The 24,929-nt window shown below is 35.2% G+C and overlaps 1 protein-coding gene across 7 annotated transcripts in view; it reads left to right on the top strand.

Annotated features, from left to right (window-relative positions):
• Foxp2 (forkhead box P2) overlaps positions 1–24,929 on the top strand; it is a 532,232-nt gene that overhangs the window by 331,711 nt on the left and 175,592 nt on the right. The window lies entirely within an intron of this gene.

Here is a 24,929-nt window from a genome sequence, read left to right as displayed (position 1 = left end):
CAGAGATCCACGGCCAAGCTCCAGAAGTCCAATCGGGGGGAGAGAGAGGAGGGATTATATGAACAAGAAATATTGAGACCATGATTGGAAAAAGCACAGGGACAAATAGACAAACTAGTGGAAACACACGAACTATGAACCAATAGCTGAGGAGCCCCCATGGAACTGGATCAGGTCCTCTGGATAAGTGAGACAGTGGATTAGCTTGAACAATTTAGGAGGCCCCCAGGCAGTAGGACCGGGACCTGTCCTTAGTGCATGAACTGGATTTTTGGAACCTAGGGCCTATGCTGAGACATCTTGCTCAGCCTTGATGTAGGGAGGAGGGGAATGGACCTGCCTCAACTGAATCTACCAGGCTGGGCTGAATCCCCAGGGGAGACCTTGCATTGGAGGAAGTGGGAATGGGTAGGGAATAAGGGGGAGGCTGGTGGGGTAGGAGGACAGGGGAATCTGTGGCTGATATGTAAAATTGAATTAATTATAAAATAAAATTTAAAAATGACTTGAAAACAGAAACACAGCCAGAGTAATCCAACCACATTGACTACTGGTTAATGAATGAGTACTTGAAAGGCAAACCAACTGGACCTGGTTTCATGTTGCTGCCATGCATGATATCTGTCATGTTTAGGATAGAAAAGAATATCAAAATTACTAGACCAGCATTGAAAATCAAGAGCTTTCTCCTGTGCTTTCCTCAGACTCCATGGTCTTGTAAAGTGTGCTGCTGTACAAGGTTGGGTTAAGAGACTGCCAAGATCACAGACTTCTTCATATACATAATATTTCTTTGCCCAATGAATTTCCATTTAGCTTGCCTTTCTCTCATCCTTTTCAGAGTCAGTCACATTTGCATGAAGTCATTCTGTATTTCACTCTTGTAGAAACAGCCCAGGCTAAACTTATGTTACATTATCTACTTCAGCTCTTATTTCCTTCTCGTTTTTCTTCCCTTGCTTACAGATTAATTGTTACAGTGATTTCACTGATCTCCCATTTTATTTTCTTTTTACTCTCTGATCTTGTACACAGCCTGGTGTCCTCCTACTTATATCTCAATATTGAATAGCTTGCTTACAAACCTCAAAACCAACCTGACAGTCCATAGTCTTTCAGTGTTTCTCAGGACTCCTGAAATAATTTTTGCTCAAAGAAATGTGACGATGCTAATCACTCATATTGAATAGTCTCGTTGTTCATTCACATCCTTATCTACTTACTCTGGACTTTTGATAACCATAAATCTTGACCCATTCCACTTGATCATATCCTTTCTTTTTTGAGATTCCCAGAATATATGACAAAGGTTCAATGATAAGTATGTATGAAAATGTCATGCTGCATCCCATTAATATTTGATATACTAACTAAAAAAATACAGTAATAAAAACATAATAACTGTGAACAACATTACAGATGGTCTTCATTTAAGATAATTTGACTGACAATTTTTTTTTTGGTTTTTTGAGACAGGGTTTCTCTGTGTAGCTTTGCGCCTTTCCTGGAACTCACTTGGTAGCCCAGGCTGGCCTTGAACTCACAAAGATCCACTTGCCTCTGACAATTTTGACAATACATTTTGTTTTTCACATTTAGGCCATTATTCCATAATGTTACATTAGGTATTTTAAAACAAACAATAAAACTTATTTGCAGCAAAGTCAAAACACTTAGAATACATGGTATATGATGTTGTTTCTATTTGCCTAGTCCTTAATGATAGAAACTTCAATAAATACACCAAAAAGTGTCTTTTGCAACATATTTTCTCTCCTTAACAAAGTTTATGACATCTAGTATCAGATACCATGTTTAAAGGGTGCTTAAGCATGTACTGGACACATAGTAGTAGGTCAATAAGTAATTTTAAAAGACTAGACCAGTGTATAATTATGATTACAATAAATGAAAATTTTAATATAATTAAATTACATATGCATTTTTACAATACAGTAAAATATCTGGGCACATTCTCCCTTCATTATAATTAAAGTTAAATTTACTGGTCTACTTCTTCTCACACTATATCTAAGACACGAGAACATTTTAAGTTGCTAGTCAATTAATTTTTAAATGTACTTTACAATTTATGGATCTAAATTACACTTGAATAGCATTCTCATCTTTCTTAGTCCTTTATGGGTTTCATGTCGCTTACAATAGTTCATGACTCCTGGATCACACTTTTTCTTCCAGGATAGAATGCTCCATTTTCAAAAGTACTAACTATTAAGTAATTTTCAAAAAACATACCAAGGGCCTGATTTGTGTCTCTTAGATTACAGTGGCATATTTTAAGAGTACATTAGAATCTTCTACTAATCCGGCTATGCTTTCCTGCAGTAATACAAATCAAGAAAATCTATATTAGTGTGGATATTTTGACTTTTTCAAATGTTGAATATATTTTCCAAACCCACTTACAATGACAGTGAACTGAGATGTATTTATTTTAGACTTAATGCATTTTTATATTCCTATTGTTATTTTAAAGTATTTTGGACTATTAGCCAGTATATTTTCTGAATATGGCTTCAGTAACAGGGTTTTCTATAATAGAATAAAAATACTTCAAATATCTTTAAATTACTACATTCCTATTACTATGGTAATACAATGATTGTCAGAGTTTTATTTTTGAGAGACTGTGTACTAGTTTAGTGGCTTGGAATTTACCAGCATGTGCAAGGCATGGGTTCAGTTTCCAGCACTACACATTTTTTACTTTGATAGGAAAAATAGTAACAATATTGAGTATTCATATTTTGGAATCAAAGTGGTAACTTAATGTGAAGAATATATTGTTATCTTTTATGGCTTAAAAAGTTATATTGTAAATTGAATCTAAATAATCCTTAGTTCGATCATTATTCACCAGTAGGCATCATGAGTAGTATTTGTATTTGTTCTCTTGGAGAGTATTCTATAGATATAGTAAATCACATTAACACAGCAATAAAGGTAGCATCTCATACTCTACATCAGAGGGAAACTAGTTATAAAGAAAATAATCGTGGTATTTGCTTATGGAATAAAAAAACACTTGCTTTACAATGAATATTAGCTCAAAAATTAACAAAGTTTATGTACTTTAATAGTCAATTTTAGTAGACATTCTTTATTCATTTGATTTACTAACTCATAGCAATTGTCAAATAATAGTTTACATTAAGGTATATTCATACTTGTATATATTGGCTTTTGAACATAGTCTCCTCGTTTCCCTCTCCGGTGCCCCCACCCATATCTAATCAGCCCCCTTGTTCTTGGATTTAAATAAATAACTATGCTTTTTTAAAAGGGTCATTTTATATGAAAAAAATCCAACTGGCATGAATTTATGTGACACTGAGCAATGTTTATTATTAAAGGAGAATAATAATTTTTTATTATTTTGAAACATTTTGTTTTGTTCCAAAGTGAAATTAGTGCTTAGAAAAAAATAATCATTAATTTTGAAAATACTCTGCTAGCCAATATTAGGAATAATTTAAAAGATCAACATAAATCTTTTCTAAAAATATGTTTAGAAAAATAACTGAAATACCTTGATGATATGCAGTGTATAAAGTAACTTACATTGGTCTGATGCTAGACCCCTGCAGCTGAAGCCCTAAGAAATCCCCAGAGCTGAAACAAAACAAAACAAGACAGTATCAAAGTAACAATATCAATCCCTTTTGATCAGAATAAAACAGAAATTTTAATATTATTTTTATATGCACTTATAGAAATGCCCTATTTTTTGTTTATATTTTTCATTTTATTTTATTTGAAAGTTCTTTTTCGTTTTACATACCAGTCACAGGGGGTAAGGCCTCTCTTGGATAGTCAACAAAGGCTGCCATACCTAGTTGGGGCCGGACCTAGCCCCTCCCCTCTGCATCATGGCTGAGTAAGGCATCCCGCCATAGGGAATGGGCTCTAAAAAGCCAGTTCATTCACCTGGGCTAGTGCTGCTCCCTCTGCCAGGGACACCACAAACAAAGCCACACAACGGTCACCCACATTCAGAGGGCCTAGTTCGGTCCCATGCAAGTTTCCCAGGTATCAGTCCAGAGTCCATGAGCTCCCACTAGCTCGGGTCAGCTGTCTCTGTGGCTTTCCTTATAATGATCTTGATGCACTGTTCCCCTGCTCCGATATCCCCTCCTTAAACACCTATTAACCATTTTGACTCTGAAATGTATTTGTTTTTGAGGTTTTTCGAGTAAGGGTTTGTTTCTCTGTGTAGCCCGGCCGTCCTGGAACTCACTCTCTAGACCAGGTTGTCCTTGAACATTGAGGCTTGCCTGCCTCTGCCTCCTGAGAAATGTGATAAAAGATGTGTGCCACCACTGCCACGGCTAAAACACTTCTTATTAAGGTGCATTTCAAAGACTGTTTTCTGGACAAAAAATGTAAACTGGAGGCTTGGGCATTTCTAGTCCAGTGTTAAAACAATACTATTAATGCATTTTGACATCCCCAAAAGTTCTCAAATCCTAGACATTTTTCCCCCTCTGGCTTTGGGATATTGACAAAGGTAGCAGTATCACACTAAAGACCAGACAAAACTTGGGGAGACAGGACCCATATACTTTCCCTTGTCTACTATACAATCAGTAATAAAATAAAACACAGTAGGATAAAATTCCATGTGTACACTATTAATGCTCGAGGGTCTGGAGATTTCAGTGCTTCATGGTGACCACCAGATTGGATTTGGGAATGCGTCTCCTGCAGAGTGTAGCTTCAAGTGTCCCCAGCAGTGTTCAGGCTTCCATGTGCTGGTTGACAGTAAGGAAATCACACAGTCCTGCTAATACCCACAGTGCCTCCATCCCCACTTCAGTTCAGCTATGAGTCTGGAACTTGACATTTGAGTTCTCACTTGTGTGCTTCATTTTTATGTTATTTAAGAAGATAATGTAAATTACCTGCCTGCATGCACAGTCTGTGTGTGCACTGAAGCTCTTTCACATTTTCTAGCTTCTGACCCTGTATCACTCACCAGCACATACAAACCTTAATGCATTTCATCTTTGTGAGCTCGCAACCTGGATACTTAAAGAAACAATACTTGCCAATGTGATTACTTCTGAAGAAAGGTTGGAAAAAAATAAAGAATAAAGCCTGTCTGTGCACTGAGATATTTTAGGTAACTCTATCTGCAAACACAGATCCTATATATGCTTCAGATTTTTTTTTAAATCAATGGGCAATCTGTGTCTCTTACAAATGATAATCAATCTTGATTTTAAAAGTTGAAGTCTCTTAAAATTAAAAAAATGCTGTTCTATTAACCAACTATAATATAAAACTTTTTTCACATTCTATGATGCAAAATAACACATACTGTCTTTTTTTATTTAGTGTGTGTATAGCAATTAAAAGAACATGGTATTTACATCAGTTTATGGGAATGTCTCTATAACATCCTAAATAGGATATAAATATTCAGGTCTCTGAGTATTCATTTTAAATCAGTGGGAAATAAAGCAATAACACCATGATTATACATTGGAAATGATCTACTTATCTAGGCCCGTGAGCCAGAGGAATAACATGGTCTTATTCACTATATGACCATTTAAGTCTACAGCTGGTCCCTCCTCCTCTCTTCTTTCCACTTCTCAACTTTTGACCACTCCTTTGTTTGCATGACTTCCTACTCTACTTCTCCTCTAAGAGCTCAAAGCTAGTAGACTGGACCAGGGGTAACAGCAACAGGAAGCAAACATGCTCATAAATTTTCTTGCTCTATTCTTTTGTCAGAAGCCCAGAACAGACAGGTGATATAGATCTGTATTTGTAAATGGGAATCCTAGCTGTACATCACCAAGCATGAATCCTACGGCAATGGATGGCCATGGTGTGATAAAAGGAGAGTCAATAATTGTACTAATCCTACCATTCTGGGATGGATGTGAGAAATGGTGTAAACTGCATGTGTGGATGTGGGACATATAGGACACTCTCTGCCTTCTGTTCCATTTCAGTGAGAAGCTAGAAACAGTGTACAGGATTGCAATCCCAGGTATGGAGCTACCTAGGAAACTGAGGAAATAGGACAGTGAGGCCAATGCCTCCCTGCTAGCCCAGGATCTTAGTGAGACAGTGTCTTAAACTAAAAAGTAAGGCGCAATCTGGGGACATAGCTCAATAGTAGATGGCTTGCCTAGCATGTATGTGACCCCAGGTTTCCCCAAATGAAAAGCAATTCTGTAAACCTAAAGCTGTTCTTTAAAACAAAAACCATTTAACCCACCCACACACAAACTCACACACACTGGTATACACACACACACACACACACACACACACACACACACACACACATTCATACACACACACTCACATACACGATTGCAAGCACAAGCATGCCAAAAGACAATATGTATTTATTAGCATAATTTATGCACAGTATACTAAATATATTCTTTTAGGGGAAGTGAACACGTACAGACAGCATGCATGGCTTTACTCAAGCAAAGCAAGAATTGATATGATCTTTGAAAAGAGATATGTGGTTCTCCACCTCATGAATGCTTTCTGCACCATGAGAGGTAGGACAGTTTGTGTTGCTCTTTGACACACTGTTACCAAGAGAAGAGTTATGAAATAAAAATCATCACTTGTCTTTAATTCACAGAAACAAGCCCAGGATTTATCCACTGACAGTGATTGAATTAGAATTTTTAGATTCTTATGCTTCTAAAGGAAAACAGTTACTTTTTTAGAATTGTGAGCCAATTTGTAGTAGTAACTATTTTAATATATGTAGATACCTTTTGTTTTAGGTTTTTTGTTTTGTTACCAATTTGTTTGCAATAACTAAGCCAAGTGTGAGGCAATTGGCAAAACTAATACAAAGCAGCATTCCATAAAAAAAAATCAAAGAACTGTGTACTAGAGTGTTCATGACATTATTTGAAAAGAAATTGCTTTGAAATTACCCCTAAGTTGCAATTCAGTACTACCACAATCTTTGCCCCGAGTTCAGACTGGAACACTACAGAAGCAGTATTTCTTTTTTTTTAGCCTTTGCCAATATCCAAGAAAACTACAAAATGCACATTGAAAATGAAAGCATTTTGATTGGGTTTCAAGAAACTGTAGCAATTACTGAAAGGAGAATGATAATAAAAGCCCACATTTTATAAAATGCCAGAAGTTTTCAAATGTTATGGGATGTATCTTTACCCCTCACATGGAATTAATATAATGCTATTAATATGTTTGTAAAATCTGGGATCAGCTTAAAGATTGAAGTTAATCTAAACTCATAGCTAACACTTACATCACTGAATTTATGTGAAGGAACCAGGTGATATAAATTTGATGGTATATACCCACGAGTCTTTTAAAAACAATCTAATTGGAATTTTACTTGGCTTATCTTTCATTTCTGCCATTAAAAAAAACTGTGTCAATTATAATGTTCCTTAGTTTTCAATACTTAACAATTTCTCAGCATCTGCCCTCTCATTCTTAAAATGTCAAGTCCCATGGTTTACCAATGTAGGACTTAATGTTCACCATGTCCCAGGAGTTCCTTGTGAGAAGGAACATGACACCAACCCTAGGGATCCCATAATGTTTACCACAGACAGGGATCGAAGGTTTTCCTTCCTTACTTCATCCCTTCCCACATACACAAGCTGCAAAATCTAACAAGCCTGGAGCTTTTATGAATACTTGATCAAAGTTCCAACTTGAGGTGCCCCAGAATGTATCAATCGTCTGCAAATCAGCATGAGGGTCCGGAGGCGGGTGCGGCCCCTGCAGCCTCAAGCCCCAGTTTGTTCCAGGGTGCATCCCTCCCCACTGCAATGTCCTGCAGAAAATACAAGTCTCGTGAAAATCTTACTCATTTTTGCAAAAGAATTCTGAGGATTATTGTAACTGCTACATTGAATTTTTCTCAGCTAAAATTATTTTATTAACATACGTCAGGCAACTTTGATCTGTTTTATTTTCCATATAAAGATTGTCTATTTATCTGAACAATCTGTTACTGAAGACTTGAGAAAAAGTTGTATTATTAAGTGCATAGTAAAGATTTCTTTATTTTTTTTAATAAATCTAAATAGAATTTCTCCCACATATATTTTTCAGCTAATGAAACATCACAACACAGGTTACAGATTATGTATGGATGTTGGATATTTTCTTTACCTTGAGAAATTGTTAATATTTTATAAAATATACAAACTTATATTAATATGCTTTTTTAAAATTTTGACTTACATTAATTCTTATATTACATGACTGTTCACTTAACTATACCATTTTGAAAATTTTAAAGATGAGTATATTATGCTGGCCTTATCCAAAAGTGAAAATTATTAACTTCTGTTTATTATAAAATCCTTAAATGCAGCACTATTTACTGCCAACATATTCTATATGTACTATGTATTTTAAATAAGACTAAGTTAGAATTACAAGGATACCTAAACTAAAAAAAAATGTTAATATAATGCATTATTATTTCCATCTAATATACAGAACATAATGCATTTTGGAAAAAGTAGAGCACAGGAGGAGAGAAAAATAATTTACTTTTAGAAAATTATTAACAAAGACAGACATGATACTTCATGACTTCATGCCTGTGATCCCAATACTGAGGAAGGTGAGGCAGGAGGCTTGCCATGAGATTAAGGCTATATTATGCCACAGAGTCAGCCTAGTCTACTCTTTGGTCCCTTTTATTGAGAGACAGACAGACAGACACACAGAGAGAGACAGAGACAGAATTAACAAATTCTACCAATGAGAATTTAAAAGAGTTGAGTTTTTTCATATAAGAAAGTATACAGTTCAGTTTATGCTGAGCTAGCTTCTATGTATACCATCAGCAAATGCATAGAAGACACAAAACTGCTGAAGACAAAATTAATGATATTTAATGGTTGTTTCTTGGGTCCCACCCGGCCACCTACAATCCAGACAAATCTCTCTCACCCTTGGTCCCATGGCCACTTGGACCCAAGTAAAGACACAGAGGCTTATATTACTTACAAATGTATGGCTTTATAGCAGGCCTCTTGCTATAGTGTCTGTGGCTTTACAAGTCTGGCATCTTGCTGTTCCTTCTGAGGCAGCAGGCTGGCATCTCTCCAGACTTCTCCTTTCTCCTTTCTGTCCCTTTCTTTGGATTTCCCGCCTGCCCTTAAGCTGCCTTGCCATAGGCCAAAGCAGCTTATTCATTAACCAATCAGAGCAACACATATTCACGCCATACAGAAAGATATCCCACAGCAGTTGCATATCAATCTTCTTTCTTGTCAAACAATTATTCAGCCAATAAAATGATAAGATAAATGTATATATTTAATAAACCTGTAGCATAAATTCCTTGTGAGATTTAAACCTCTTCAACATTTTTTTAATGTCTATTAAGGATCAGTGGAATGGTATAGATCATCTAAGCTCTGCATTCAATGTTGATTGGCAAATTTTTGAGTATTCAAAATACCTATTTATTTTTAGTGGCTGAATCTGAACATAATAAATAAGACATGATTGGCAGTGTGTTTCAGTTCTGGAGTGCCAAGTTAGCGTGCAAAAAGTGCTGATTGATTCACAGTGCCAGCAAATAGAAAAACAATGTTTCCATTAATTTAGTAATATACTTTTAATTCTGCAATTATTTGTTTATAGTTTCCCAACTAGGTTTGTATTCTAAGACTAGATGAAGATCTTAAAACAGCTTTTGAGTTTCGAAACTTTGTTTTAAGAAGATATCCAAAGTTGTCATTTGATGATTAGCCAGTAGTAGCAAAACTATATTAATATATTTTACAGAAGACCACATATTTTAACTTGTATTTTCTCCTAAAATTAATGGAACTACTATATAGTGTTCAAATAAATTAATATCTATCATCTCATATTATCATCCAACTTATCCTTTTCAGTAAGATGAAGACAGTTTATTCTCTGGTTATAGATGAATTGATGTAAAATGGGCAAAAAATTGCACTCTGGACTCATAAGACTGGATTGAACTCTAATCTGTTCCTCCTCAGACCCGCACTGCATCCTCTACATGATGCAGATAATGATGCAACACATGATGAAAATAGTTTTCTTCATAAAATCATTTTAACTATAAAGTTTTTGAGACAGGGTCTCACTAGGTATCCCTGGCTTGTCTCAAATATACTATCCACCTACCATAGTCTGAATGAATTCTACCTTACTATTCTGTCTCTGTCTGTATCTCTCTCTCTCTCTCTCTCTCTCTCTCTCTCTCTCTCTCTCTCTCTCTCTCTCTCTCTCTCTCTCCTCTCTCTCTCTCTCTCTCTCTCTCTCTCTCTCTCTCTCTCTCTGTGTGTGTGTGTGTGTGTGTGTGTGTGTGTGTGTGTTTATGGCAATCAAACTAAAGTGTGCTAGTGCTTGAAAACCCTCTCCAAAGAACAATATCACCAGTTCTTCTATAATTCTTAATTAGCATTTTATAGACTCCATTTAATTGTAATATAAGCTGTATTGAACTCATCACTATTGCTTTAATGAAGGGAAAATGGATAAAAAGGAAACTTTTGCTACAAATAATAAGATGTGTTCCATAGTGACATCAGAAACTGTACTCATAAAGTCTCACCAACATGAATATCTCAATAATAGCTGAGGAAAGATAGCCCTGGACATGGAACAGTGGACAGGGGAAATACTAAGTGTTCTCAACCCTACAAAAAGAACTACGGTCAGCTAAGGAACACTGAGACAGGGAGAAAGTCTTCCTCAAGGAAGAGCACACCAACTGGTTATCTAATACCAAATGATTATCCCTGAAAATATGCATGAGTCACATTATACAGATCGAGCAGGTTGCATTTATGTATTTATGGAATATATAATATATTGTGTGTGTGTGTGTGTGTGTGTGTGTGTGTGTGTGTATACTCGTAATAAAAATAGTGCATAAAGAGGCAATGAATTTGAAAGAGAGGAATTGAAGAGAAAAAGCAGGTGGGGGAAATAGTGTAATTATATTGTCATCTCAAAAACTAAAGAAATTTTAAAAAATTAAAAAAATTCATCCTGCCAAAAAGGATGTATCATTTTTGTTTGGTTATTTGCTTGTTTTTATCCTTTAATGAATTCTACAATGAGTTGTACTTAATCAACTTAACAGCATTGTTCTTCTTGGTAAGATTATTTTGGTATTTATTGACTTTATTTTAGCCAGTGTAATTACAAGAGGCTTTGAAAGTTCTTGTAAAGAGATGTAATGATCAGCCCAGCAGTGATGGATACACCTTAATACCAGCACTCGGGAGGCAGAGGCAGGCGGATCTCTTAAATCAAGGAAATACCGATCAAGTTCCATGACATCCAGAGCTATACAGAGAAATGCTATAGTTTCTAGTGTTGGGGGTAAGGAGAAGAAAGAAATATAATGATTTAATAAATTAAATATATAATTAAAAATAAAATAATTACATTCTAATCAGGTACAATATGAGTAGAAAGTAGGAAATGATTAACTCGTTGACACTATAAAAAGATAGATTTCGATACTTTGCAGGAAGCCTCTTTCTAAGGACTATAAAATATTGACAATCCTTTTACATGGTAATCACATGGTATTAATTATTATGAATGAGAAGTGATCTTGAGAAATAGTTGTTTAATAGTAGCAAAACTATTTTTATGTCTAAAGAAACATTAAATGGTAAAATGGTAAATACCCTACATTTTGCTTAATTAAATGTTTAAAGCCATTCATTATCACTTTAACTATATAAGCATAATATATTAGTCAATAATCATCTGTCAATGTGAGGATGGTGCTTTGTTTGACATTCTTTATTGATGATCCCTTTTTCCTCAGGAGGATGTTGTACCCTGGTCACTGAAATTTGGGGGTCTTATCAGACAACCTAGAGGAGAAGTTATTGAAAGACAAGGACTAGTAGCTATAGCATCTAGATATGCAAATTCTCAGGTCCTCCTAGACTTACCAAATCTGAATGCCTTGGGTAGAGTCAAGCCACTCGCTTCACTACAGCTCTGATTTGAGGGCTCCTGTGGAGAAACATTGTGCCACCTCAGGTTATGAGAAGTCACAGGGTTGCTCAGTTCCTGTCAAAGGCTCTTCTAGTGACTTAGACTCTATTGTGTGCTTTCTGTGGTACCCTCTCAGCTTTCCTATAATATGTTGGCACCGTATAAAATGTTTTAGTGCCATTAACATCTCTTTAAGGGCATTGTAATATTTAACAGATATTCAATTAATTGCTTTAAGGATTTTGTGGAGGACATTTCAGAGTACCTTCATCAGCTCTGCCATAGAGAGGAAATATAATTCATATCTCAGTGTGAGGGAGATTTCTGTGTGAGAGCAACCTCTTTGCTTTCACATAGCAGAGCTTATAATTTGATTATGATCTTTCTTAATGTGAGATGTTAAAAGCTTAGCATTAAACATGTGTCTAGCTTCTAGGAAATACATTGCACTTATTGTTTTCTCTGTTCTTTTAAAATACTATAAAAACATGCAATTTATGTGTACCCAATCCCCTTTAGGTGATGAGAGGGCACAGTCTCCATTTATATCTTACAGAAACTCTATGTAGAGAACCCAATTTCAGTTTCAAGAAATATACAAAACACTGAGAAGTCATTTTTGAAGAATCTTAGAAGCATGGAGATTTGAGAAAGATGACATGAAGAAAAAGCCCTCCTTTAGTTTTCAAAGTAGTTCAACCTTTTTACAATGGAACCAGGCCTGGGACAGAAGTCCGACCACTCCTAGAGGCTGAATAAAAGGCATCATGTGAGAGACAATTAGAAATGAATTTTATCACATGGAAATTAATTGTCTTCTGTGAAAACATGACAATTACTGAGACTCTAAGCAGGAATAAAAATCTGGGTTTGCAAAGAATCATTTCATTGTCCTCTGTGGTGTGGGGCTTTTCCTTTACATTTATCCATCTTTTTATCCATTCAGATCCAGAAATGCATATCACAACTCACTACAGGAGGTAACTGAGTGAGCTGTACAGTGATAAATTTTTCTTGTTAGGAGAAATTACATCCACTAACTTGAGCTACTTCAGCATGAAATTGAAAAAGAATCATTTTGTCTTAATTTACATTCTTGATTCACTGAGAAAAAAATGTGAATTAACCCAACAAAACTATGAATGCGTTACCTCAGATAACCAAAGTAAACTAAATTGGTGTGCTTACAAGTTCATCAACTTAAGCAACACCCCTCCCCCATTTACTTGACTAAATTTTAAGCAAGGTTATCAAGGTTTGTTATACGGAGCCTACGTATGTTTTCAAACATTTACTCTCTTCTTTTGTTCCATTTTATTGTTTCTGATACATCTTTATCAATACTCCTCTGAGTTTTCCATTCCCCACCTAAGCCGTGCACATCATTTCTTAATCAAAATCACTTGGCTAGGGCTGCGGTTCACTAGCCTTAGGAGCTGCTATTTGCCTTGAATAAATTACACGAAAACATGTTGATTGATAGATGTTGCATGTCAGAAAAGAAGATAACTGTGTCTTCCTCAGCTTACTCAAAGGTCAGGCACACAGAGTGATAGGAACAGCCACAGACAACCTAGAGACAAAGTGTATCAGGAAAAGCTGTGCAGCCTGGTAACCATGAAACTAGGACTCAGAATCCATTTATTTTTTTTTCGAAAATACCATATACAAAGTGTTAGAATAAGATTCAAATACTCTTAGCTCAAACCTCAAACATATTTTTCCTATATTTTGGTAATAGAGAGCTTCTGTTTTTGTTTGCTGAATACAGGAATATTAATAGTCATTTTTAAAATTTGTCTTGCTTCTTGAATGTGATAAAGCTATGGTAAGACTTGGGGAAATTCTTCAATGGACTAGACAGAGCACCATTTTGTATCAGAAATGAAGGGAATCTAAGGTTAATGTCTTGAACGTGCCAACAAGAGTTTTCAGCCGTTTCCTATTTTAACTTGACTTTCTCCTGTGCTAGTGGGCCTCTAAAGAATGTGTGAGTTGAGGCATAAGCTTCCTTATCTGTTTGGTTTGGTAGATTTTGCACAACATCAGTATATTTCTATGAGTTCACATTTTCATGCTGTGTTTACTTAGATGTTTATATCAACATGACAAAATGAAAAGGACTTTAGTAAAAACAATACATATGAACATTGTGATTTCCTGTCTTACAATATACATGAGGCATATGTTGTGAATGTTAAGCCTTACTTACTTAAAAAAAATTTGATTTTTTTAAACCATTATTCTGTATCTTTGTGATCCTTCATCTAGCTTGTCTTTGAAAAGTTTGGGTAGAAAAGAGATCTGTCCGTGGTTTAGGAGTACAGTTTTAGCATACACTGGAATGTTTTGGTCAAAAAAGGCTTAGCTGTGTCCTTATCTATCCCAAATTACATTTTTCTCTGATGGAGCTGCCAAACTGTCAAACTGTCCTGCTTGAGTGTATGACAAAGATTCTGTTGTGTTGTAAAGATATTCTTAGCCATCTTTATGGAAGGCTGAAAGTGCCTGAGTTCACAGTTGTAGTGATAACTTGGTGCTCCTCGCTGTTTGGCTTGTTTACATTGGCACAGATCCCCAAAGTGGAGGCTGACGGAGTCGGGCAGAAATCTGGTATTTGAGCTGAAATTTACACACTTTAAGTGATGAACTAAACAGGCTGCTGTTTTCTTTTTCTTACTCAAAAAGTGCAAGGTTACACAATACAGACGGTTTTCATCTTTCCCCATAAATGCACAGATTCCTGGGATATAAATGACTGAATTCATCACCAATTCATCAGGGACGCTGAGCTATGCAGTTCTGTTTACAGTGGCAGAAAGTTAATATAAATTTTCATCAGAAGGGGAAGTTTACACATATGATTCTATTTGTCCTTCATTATTAGCACCTGAGTCTGGGCTAGAACGCATAATTGTCTACAGGCACAGGCCAAATAGATGCAAGGGAAAGGCAAATAAGCACACCAAAAATAATTTTATGGTTGTCTGTTACAATTCTCTCACTGGGATTCTTAATCTAGAAAATCAATAAACAACAGCAGCGAAACTCCTTTCCTCTCCCCGGCCAGAGCACAGCAGAGAGCAGCACATAGAAACTCCATTGTGCTTTTTTGTTTGACTGGATTCTTTCTGTGAAGTTTATTGGATCAGGTTGGATTCAAGAAAAATATATCCGGGCCCTGTTTGCTAATTTTATACATTTTTTTAAATATGTTTTTCTTTTTAGGTTGAAATGACAGCAAATTGGACACAACAAAGTAGTACTTTTATTTAGTTGCCTAAGATAGTTAATTCTAGGAGGATTTATATATGCTAAACATTTAAGTTACATTATTATGTGCAGAAATGTCTATATTCATCTAATACTGTTAAAAGCGATAATGCGTAGATCACAGACTAATGATGTAAAACTGAATCAACAACACTGATGCTAAGTTATGGACTGACTCTAGTCTATAATATATTTTGACAGAAAGTATGAAAAATAGCCTGTTTGAATATTGTACTCTGTCAACCTTCAAGTAGCTTTCAAGGTATTATAACTGTATGCTTCATTTATATTTGAATGTATTTAATTTGAATTTAGTCTTGTTTGTTAATCTAAATTGAAATTAAACTTTATATATTATTGAAAATGTTTGTTTTCCCCCCAAGTCTTGACCAGGTTGTAAACATTTACACATTTCCTTCTGTTTTTACTCGATTAGGATGTGAACCATGCCCTTTTGTGTTCATGCTCCTTGGTTGTTTCAGATTTGCTGATTACTGTGTTCTCTTCTGTGTACTTACCTTGAAAACAACATCAGTTTGTTTCACTTCAAGTTTCAGAAGATTGACAAACTATGATATTGATATCACATCTTTTACAAATAACTATGCAAAATGTAGTTGCAAAATTTGACAATGAAATTGTACGATTTCACTAACACGCTACATTCATCAAGGTATTTTGTTCATATTGTCATTATAAATATTTTTACCATATTTTACTCATTTTGAAGACATATATACTATCTACTGACATATATAACATGACCAATGCATTCCATCTTTTAATAGAGAAAGCTGTAATTTACCTATTAAAATATTTGAGAAGACATAGCATCAGTATTCACTCCAAAGAGGAAGAGTCACACAGAGCAGAATGTGTCAACATGATATGCATCTGGATGAAAACTAAATAAATTATTCAAATAGACAGATGTTTTCCATATATATGATGTATGGATACAATTTTCAGGTTTCATCCAGATGTTTAGAATCATTTGGCCATGCTTCCGACCTCTTTGTGACCCATTCTATCAGGTAGACAGAGATTAAATGAGTTGTTTAAAAGCACTTGGGATAGGATTTTTTTTCTTAGATGTTCAGAAACTCACTTAGCTTTAACTTCAGTGTTTTTTTTTTTTTTTTTTTTAGTAAACAATCCTGAACCCAAAGTTTCTACATCTTTGGAGTAGATAATTAGTTCAGCTGCTTCTAGCTAGAAATTAACTAATGTACTTTAAGCACAAGGTAGTTATATTACAGTTTGAATCACACGGTTGAATTTTCATGTCTGCATGTCCTGACACACTGTTCTGATTATTTTTTTAACATCCATGGAGATTTTCTTTCATTTTTTGAAATAAAAATCTCACAAATTTATATAACAAACCTGATTAATTAAAGAAGTTACGTATTAAATCAAGATTATGGGAGATTTTAGAGATTCAAATTGTTTTCAAACACTTGAACTCATGTAGGGGCACTCACTCTCATAAATAATGTGCTAATTACAAATTATTCTTTTCTGTTAATTAAAGCAGGTCAGCGGGATTTCTACTCGGCAACACTTAGCTTAAGTGTTCAAGTTGCTATATCTACTTGAAATTAATGAATTTGAATTACCTTAAAATGTTAGGCTTTTCATTATTTCTGATTTTTGCACCCTTCTTTTCAATTATTTTAATGCAGTTTAATTTTATATGCACATTTATCTGTCATTTTATGAATCATGTTAGCAGTATTTAGAGTTAAAGATTAAATAATAGTATAATCACTTTATAAGAAAAATCAGCACTTAGGTTTGTACTGTCTCTAGCTGATTTCAGGACTAGCTGAGAAGCTCTTACCAACATCTTAGAAGTTCTTTTAAAGGTTCTATTTCCAACAGTTTTACTTTTTTTAAAACCAGTATTCATGGATTTCAAATATGTATTGTTTCACATGTATTTATAGTTAATTTGAGATGGATGTATGTGATCAAAATTATAGTGAGGTATCATCTCATATTATTGGATTTGTGTTATTATGAGACATTATAGCATACAAAAAAATAGTGGTAGCCCTTTTGTAAATTTTCATGTTGGCCAAAAGCTCAAGCCATTGGAGTCAGCTTGCTTTTTCCAAAGCATAGTATTTAAAGTGTGTTTTTAAAAGTGCAGTTTGCTGCTTTGAACATCTTAAAATATATAATAACTTTTTCGCATTGCTACTTCCACTTCCAACATTAAAAGCAATAGTGGAAACTGATTAGTATTTACAGTATATATATAGTACTTAAGTGATGGTCAGCAAATACATGCCAACTGAATAGTAAATATGTAGAGAAGAAAAGCAAAGCAGCCTGCCTCACTCATCCCAAAGTGATATGGTCATGAGTTTGTGTAATTTGATAGATAATCAAGACATTTTTGTTGCTCCATGAACTTTGGCAAGCAGATATTTTCTGATCTTTGTTTTTTCTTGCTTGGATTTTTGGTTTCTACTCATTTTTCATACTAACATAACTCTGACAATCTTTCAATAAGTTCATATTGTTTATGACTTTGAAATCTTTAGTAGCTGTGGTATTCTATTACATATGCTTGACATTGGTATATGTTCATCCAGACTAAAAAAACACAAGCAGAAATAGGACAAAAACCCCATGTCTGAGTAAACACAACATACTGATGATAATAATAAAATACTTAATCATGAAATCCTCAATTTTAATAATCACTTCTGTATCATCCACTTGAACATACTATGTTTAAACTTTTATGGAGACCGATTTATTAAGGATATCAACGTAATGTTATCAGAGATTCCACACATGTTTCATGTTTGTTACGATTCAGATGTTTATAGTATCACTTCAAGTACTGGATGAGGTCAAAGGTCTTACTTGGTCTTCATGACTGGCCTGATTGCATTAACAAGACACATAGTGGCTATTATTCACTAGGATTTCTTCAGCAATTGTAAGAAAGGTCTGAGGAGAAATCGTATCAATAAGTTATATTCATTTGGAGCTTGTGTGTGCTTCTTGTAAAAGCATGTATCTGTAGAGAATATCGTACACTTTTAACATTACATATCTAAAAGTCAAAAAGACCTGCCATTTCATGGTGAAAATATAAAGTGGTTTATGATATTTTCTTTAATGAGCTATAATTACCAATAGTTAGAAAAAAGTACCATTGAAGCCTAAAAGCCAAAGCAACACTATCAATGGTTCCTTGAAAGCAATAGAATCCTACAAGCTGAGATTTATCTTTCTCCTTCAAGAAACAAAAAGCAAATTTTTGCAATGATTACTAAGGCCTACATACAGAATTCAACTAAATGAAAACTCTATTAAAACTCCTACCTGATCCTTTTCTTCTCGGGAGTTTAAATCCCTCTATTAATTTCTCTGGAAAACTGTCTTCACATGTAGGAGTGGAGCTGATCTAAGCAATACCTTCAGGAGGACTGCTCATGTATTCATAATTGTGATGTGTTTTCCAGGATGCAATTTCACCATTGTGTACATAAGAATGATGATACTTATTAGATCAAAAGTTGAAATAGAACTGGATCTCAGAACTGTAAATATATTTCTCATCTCAAGGATAATGAGAGATTAAAATCTGAGACATAAACAAATTAGCAAATTAATTTTTCCACATAAAACGGAGAAGCCTGCAAGTTATTGTTTGCTGCCAGTAACTGTTTGGCTAAAAGACGCCATAACTGAACTTTTGGTAATAGTCTTGCCTGATCCTTTGTAGTGACAAGATTACTAAGACGATGCCCCAATACATGTAAGAAGAAAAGGGCAAAGGACAAAAGAATGCCTTTATCGGAAAAGCAAAGGCCCTTGCAGATTTTCACTAATGTCTTGTCTTTTACAACTATGTCCCATAGGCACCAGTACTTTTAAAGGAGACAGCACAATTAGTTTTCACCAGGATGCATTACCTTCTCTAACACAATTATGTTTCTGTTAGTAAGGAAGAATGAGGCAATATATATTGTGTTCAGAACTAGAATACTCTGCCACAGAGATAGATATAACTTCATTAAACCTAAGAACAAAAGGTAACATTTAGCATTCATGCAAGACATGAGGTATTAACGGTATGCCAGGAGCAGTCCCAGGTGCTGGAAATATGAACATGAGTAAATACAACATATTCCTCACCCTTGAGAGCATATGCACTTTTAAAAGATGCTTATATTGTTAAATAATTAAAATGTCATTTTAAATATGCTAGATAGTGGATAGGGTATGGGGTAACAAAGGAGTACATTTTTTTTTCTGCTTGGGAACATCAGGAAACCATGTAACAAAGTGAAATACAAGCATCGTCCTTAAAGATGAGTAGGAGCTTGACAAATATGCAAAAGGAAGACAAGAAAGGATAAATAATAGCTTTCCCTGGGCTAAAGATCACCCAGACTAAAAATGAAGTCTTCCATTCATGAAGCAAACATGTTAAGCCCCTACACAGGAACTACAGTGCCAAGAACTTGGAATAAGTGAATTGCATAAAACTTATGCCGTTCTTATCATCATAGAACTGGTGGTGCAGTTATAAAATTACATTTGGCCTTATTGATTGGGCACAAGTGGATTCCAGGATGTCTGTGCAAATGTGAGGTGAAATAGAGCTGGTCCAGTCTCTATTGATCCCATAAGGGAATCAGTAAGGCAGAGACAGAGCAGGGAACCCAAAGACCAGCTCTCTGACATTGTTACTTCTGTCCTGTTAATACCATTTTAGAGAAACGAGCCATAAACAAGTTAGACTGACAACTGTAAATGGGTTAATTGGATCTAAGCCTTAAGGATAACAGTTGGATGCTGTGATAGTAGGTTACTGTGATAGATTAGCAAGAATTGAGACCTGAGACTGAAGCTCGGTCGTGGTCATAAAGGATAACACAGGTAAGTTATAGGAGGCAGCAATAGCAAGATTTAGAGATGCATTGGCTAGGGGAGGGCAGCCAGAGTCAATTAAGCAAGCATGTCACAGACAATTTTTTGGGGGGAAGGGCTGGGAGCTTTTCATATATCTTCATCAAAACTGAGTGAATAAGATTGGAAGATAAGAACAAGTTCATTTGTTTTATAGAGTTTGTGGTGCCTGTAGTGTATCAAGTAGAATATTTAAAAATTAAAATACAGTTCTGATTATAAACTGAGTATTGGAAAAAGCTAATACAAGAATTAGGTTTGGGAAATCTAGATGCCATTTGTATACGTACTTACCCCGTCTGTTGACCAACACAAGACACCAACTGCATTCTAAGGTACTATTTTTAGTACCTGGAGAGGTTCTGTGGTGTATGTACATATGCATGTAAATGGGTATGAAAAACATCCATTTTCGTGGCTTCACATTCTCACTAAGATAATAGCCAATAAGCAGCTGCACATTAAAACACAGTGCATAATTACGTAAAGAAAAAGAAAATTGGAAGCTATTGTAATAGAGTCATAGAAGTGTACTGTTTTCTATATGTCAATCAAAAGACATCTTTGATAAGGAGCATGATAGCACAGCCTATATGGAAGCAAACCTTGTATATCAAAGGGATTCTGGGCAGATGGAACAGTGTAAGATGGGAGCACCCTTTCTAAATTTATGGTTTGCAAGGAGACTTAGCTTGCCTGGAGCAGAATGAGCAAATGGCTGTGAAATTCAGTCTTACAGGCAGCAATTGGCCAGTTTATGTACAATTTTATTCAAGAAAGATAGGAAGTCCTTGAAGGTCTTAGAAAAAGAAATTGAAATGATGTTTTAACTTTTCAAAAGATTTACTTTGCCTGCATGTGCAAAATATGATGACAAAAATCAAAAGGAGTAAATGGGGGAAAACATAGAAAGATCCAGAAAGAAATGATGATAGCTTGGATGAGGCTGTTTGTAGTGGCAGTCCTAAGGTTTAACAAATACTCATGCATTTCTGATGTTTTGTCAAGGCCTTAATGTAGGAATGCAAAAGACAAATAGAATCAAGAAAAACTGTAACATATGGGCTTTTTCTAAACTGGTACTTTGAGAGAGCCGAGGAGCTGCATTGGCTTGTTTTAATTTGGTGGTGGCTCTTGGTAACACATAGTTCAGATTATTTTAATTTATAAGTCAAAGGGCATGATTAAGACACATAGATGGCCATAGATAGACAGTAAGTTGACAAGGGACTTGAAAAGGCATCTGTGGACTGTCTGCATGGAGATGGTATTCCAGATCCTGAAGCTCAGTAGGAGGGAATGAGATGAGAAAGGAAATCCCAAAGCATATATGTTCCCAAGCTCACTAGGACTTGGTGATGGGAAATCATGAGAATACGGGTAAGAAATATCATAGTGACCGTATAGAGTAATGAACAAAGTGAAAGGCAAATGATAACTAGGAAAGAATGTTCATTTGATGAACAAGCGAAGAAAGAAAGGTCACAATTCATTTTGTCCTTACTGATTTTGTGGTTTACAAAATATGAGATCCAGGTTCACTGTAACCTGTATACCTCAGAATGAGATAAAGTAGAATTTCCAGCTCAATATAACCAAGCTATCCTGATTCCTGGCACATAAATCAAATTATCCTCCCATCACTAATGTCTTAGAGTCTCCTTCTGCTTAAATTCTTGAAAGTCACTGTCTATTTTTCAATTGATTTCTGTATAGCTGTCTATCAGGTATTCAGTCTTTAAAGCTTGGAAAAGCAAAGCAGGGGAAACAGATTGGAAGAGGATAGTAAATGAAACAGGATGATAAGAAAATTGGAATAGAGATATAATTTGTGTTTAACTTTGCCTCTGTGTAAGGACTCATTTTGCATATTCATAAGTTACCAGGTTGACTTTGGAATCTCAAAATTTCCTGAAATTCAGACTTTCCATAGATAAGTAGAAAAACTTCAAACCAAATAGATATAAAGGCAGAATAAAATATACTTTAAAAAATACATACTGACATTTCCTCAATGTCTCTTGATACGAACTAGCTGTGTGCAGGTGTGACAAAGAAAGAAATAAATCAAAGAATGCATTCTTCCACAGGAGGCATTTGCATCAGGGAGTAAGTGGGGAGGGAGCAGGAATGAATCCAGAGGAGCACCAAAGTCTACCCGACTGTTTAGAGGAGAATTTATCAAACAACTTGCCTTAGGCATATATCAGATTGCAGTAAAGGTGAAGCTAAACTTCAAGGGTTGATGGCTACACAGTTTCACTAAAATATAGAAATTTATACCTACTAATAGTACACTAAATTCATAATTCATTAATAACTTTAAAGAAGAAGACCCCACTGTGGAGTTTCCAGCCAGCTTTTCATTACATTTTTTTCTCTTGAAAGCTCATTCTATGAATTTAAGATTATGTTTAATTGTTAAAATTTCATTGTGCATAATTATTTATTGTGTATCCAGTTCATAGTATTTTATTCAGTTCTGTAATTAACCCTTGGGGGGAAAAGTTAGTTTCTCTCCCTATAAGAATCATTTTATAAACAATAGCAAAAGGTAAATGATAAAATGATAGAAAATTACTTTAGAATTTCAGTCTTATTGTATACATTTATTATTAATTTATCTCCCAATGATTATGCTATTTTAGTTTAAGGATAGGATTTCTGTACTATTTAGGTGTTTTCTTCATAGATTTGGTTGTTAGCTTGTACTTGATGGATTCCTCTTCTAGTGCCTCTTTATGAGCCTTCCCAGGTGGTGAGTGTGAGAGCCACACAAACTGAGCAGAGAGGACCAGGCCTTGATAGGACAGAAATGTGTTTTCCAATCCTTTGATTAACCCAGATTCTCTCACAGTCTGTCCCCAACTTACTCTTAGGCTGTGCTGCACATGACCATTTCAAAGCTGATTGTTCAGAAATAGTTATTTGTGTTCCCATGGAAACAATGTAGTAATGATCTCATGCCAACTCTCAGATACTTGTTTCTGACTAAACTGTAACTCCAGTAACGCAGTAAGAGTGTCTGGATATGGCTTTGCCTGAAACCGGGTCACTGAGGTTGTGGGTAGGCCAACTGGGACAGAGATAAATGCTCCATGTAAGACCTCCTATGGATGCTGAAAAGGCAGGGTTTCTAACATAAACCCAGAAGCAGGTCTCAGCTCTACTCAGTGTTTTATGATTCTCTGGAGAGTGTAGGATGGACAAAGAGTATTATCTCAAGGTAGGGATGGCATCTTTGAGAAAATAGATGGAAAATAAGAAGGAAAATGTGAGTTGTTTAAAGGCCATAGTTTTATTTTTGTGTTTACACTTTTAAGCTGGGTGGAATGGTGAGGAAAAGAAAAGAAAAACCTCTGGGTTCTTGATGTATTAACATAATTCAAAAGCCTGGCTTGAGGAAATCCTTTAAACTCTCTAGGTCTTTTTCACATATCCCACTGGGGGATTTTATGAGCTTTTCTTCCATCACCCTTTGCTTTCAGAAGTTTAATTCCACCACTATAGTTTTAGCAATGAGTATGGCATAAACAGTGGATCTAATGAGTGAACAGGTGACAACTTACTTCTCACACATTGGCCAATTAATTATGTTATAATTAGTAATACTATAAAAACAGATGGGTGTAATGACCATTACAACTAAAGTACAAATACAATTAATGACAACATCAAAGTTTTACCTAGTAGAACAACAGTACTCATACACAGCTACTAACAGAATTACTTTAAGAACTTTCAAGAAGTAGACACTCTTAGAACCCACCTCAAACAGAATTAAGTACAGATCTTGGAGTAGAACCCAAGAATCACTCTTTAGAAGACAGCCTCCTTTGTGGTTCTGGTGACCATTCGGGTAGGGAACTATTGGGGTACATGTCTTTCCTTATTAATCTAAAGTCAAAAATGTATAAGGATTTCTTGTTTTCATTACAAACCTCTTGGGTAGAAGACCACATGGTTATCTTCACTCATTGTACCACTGAACTCCCGAATCTGCCCCTCTTGTCCAAGGGCAGTGTTGTACAGCACAATACCAAATGGCAATGCCTTTCTGTCCTCTCCCTTTGCTTCCCCAGTATGGTTGCTACTACTCTGCTGTCTACTTCTTTGCAAACAGCTCTGTAGATTCTATATGTAACACAGTGCTTTGAGAATTTGTATTTCTGTGTCTGGCTTACATTCAATTAGAACAATATCCACCAGGGTTTTTTTTTTTTTTCACCAAATCATGTTTTTTCATTTTCTTTTATGGCTAAATAATGTCTTAATGCACACATTTTTCTTAATACTACATTTTCTTTACTCATCAATCAGTTGATGCACATTTAAGCTAATTCTTAATAGTAGTGCTTTCATAGACTTTGTCATGCCTGTGTCTGTGTCTCTTCACCAAGCTGACTGCATTTTATTCCAGTATATTCCCAGTATTGAAATGCTGCATATGACTTTTCTAACTGATTTTTTTATAAAAAAAAAACCTTCCATCCATTTTTCCATAAGAACTACACCAAATATCAACAATAGATAACTTTGTCTTTTCTCCACACTTTATATATCATGTGGAAATTTATATTTTTTTTTTATCTTTTGGACAAAAGTCATCTCCTATGGATAAAATGGTCTCATTGTGGTTTTGCTTTGCCTTTCCCCAGTTGGGAATCATACTGAGCATTTGCCCACTTACCTGTTAGTCATTTATATGA

This window comes from Peromyscus maniculatus, chromosome 3, assembly GCF_049852395.1.
Source record: "Peromyscus maniculatus bairdii isolate BWxNUB_F1_BW_parent chromosome 3, HU_Pman_BW_mat_3.1, whole genome shotgun sequence".
NCBI lineage: Eukaryota > Metazoa > Chordata > Mammalia > Rodentia > Cricetidae > Peromyscus > Peromyscus maniculatus.
This window is presented reverse-complemented; position numbering and strand designations above follow the sequence as displayed.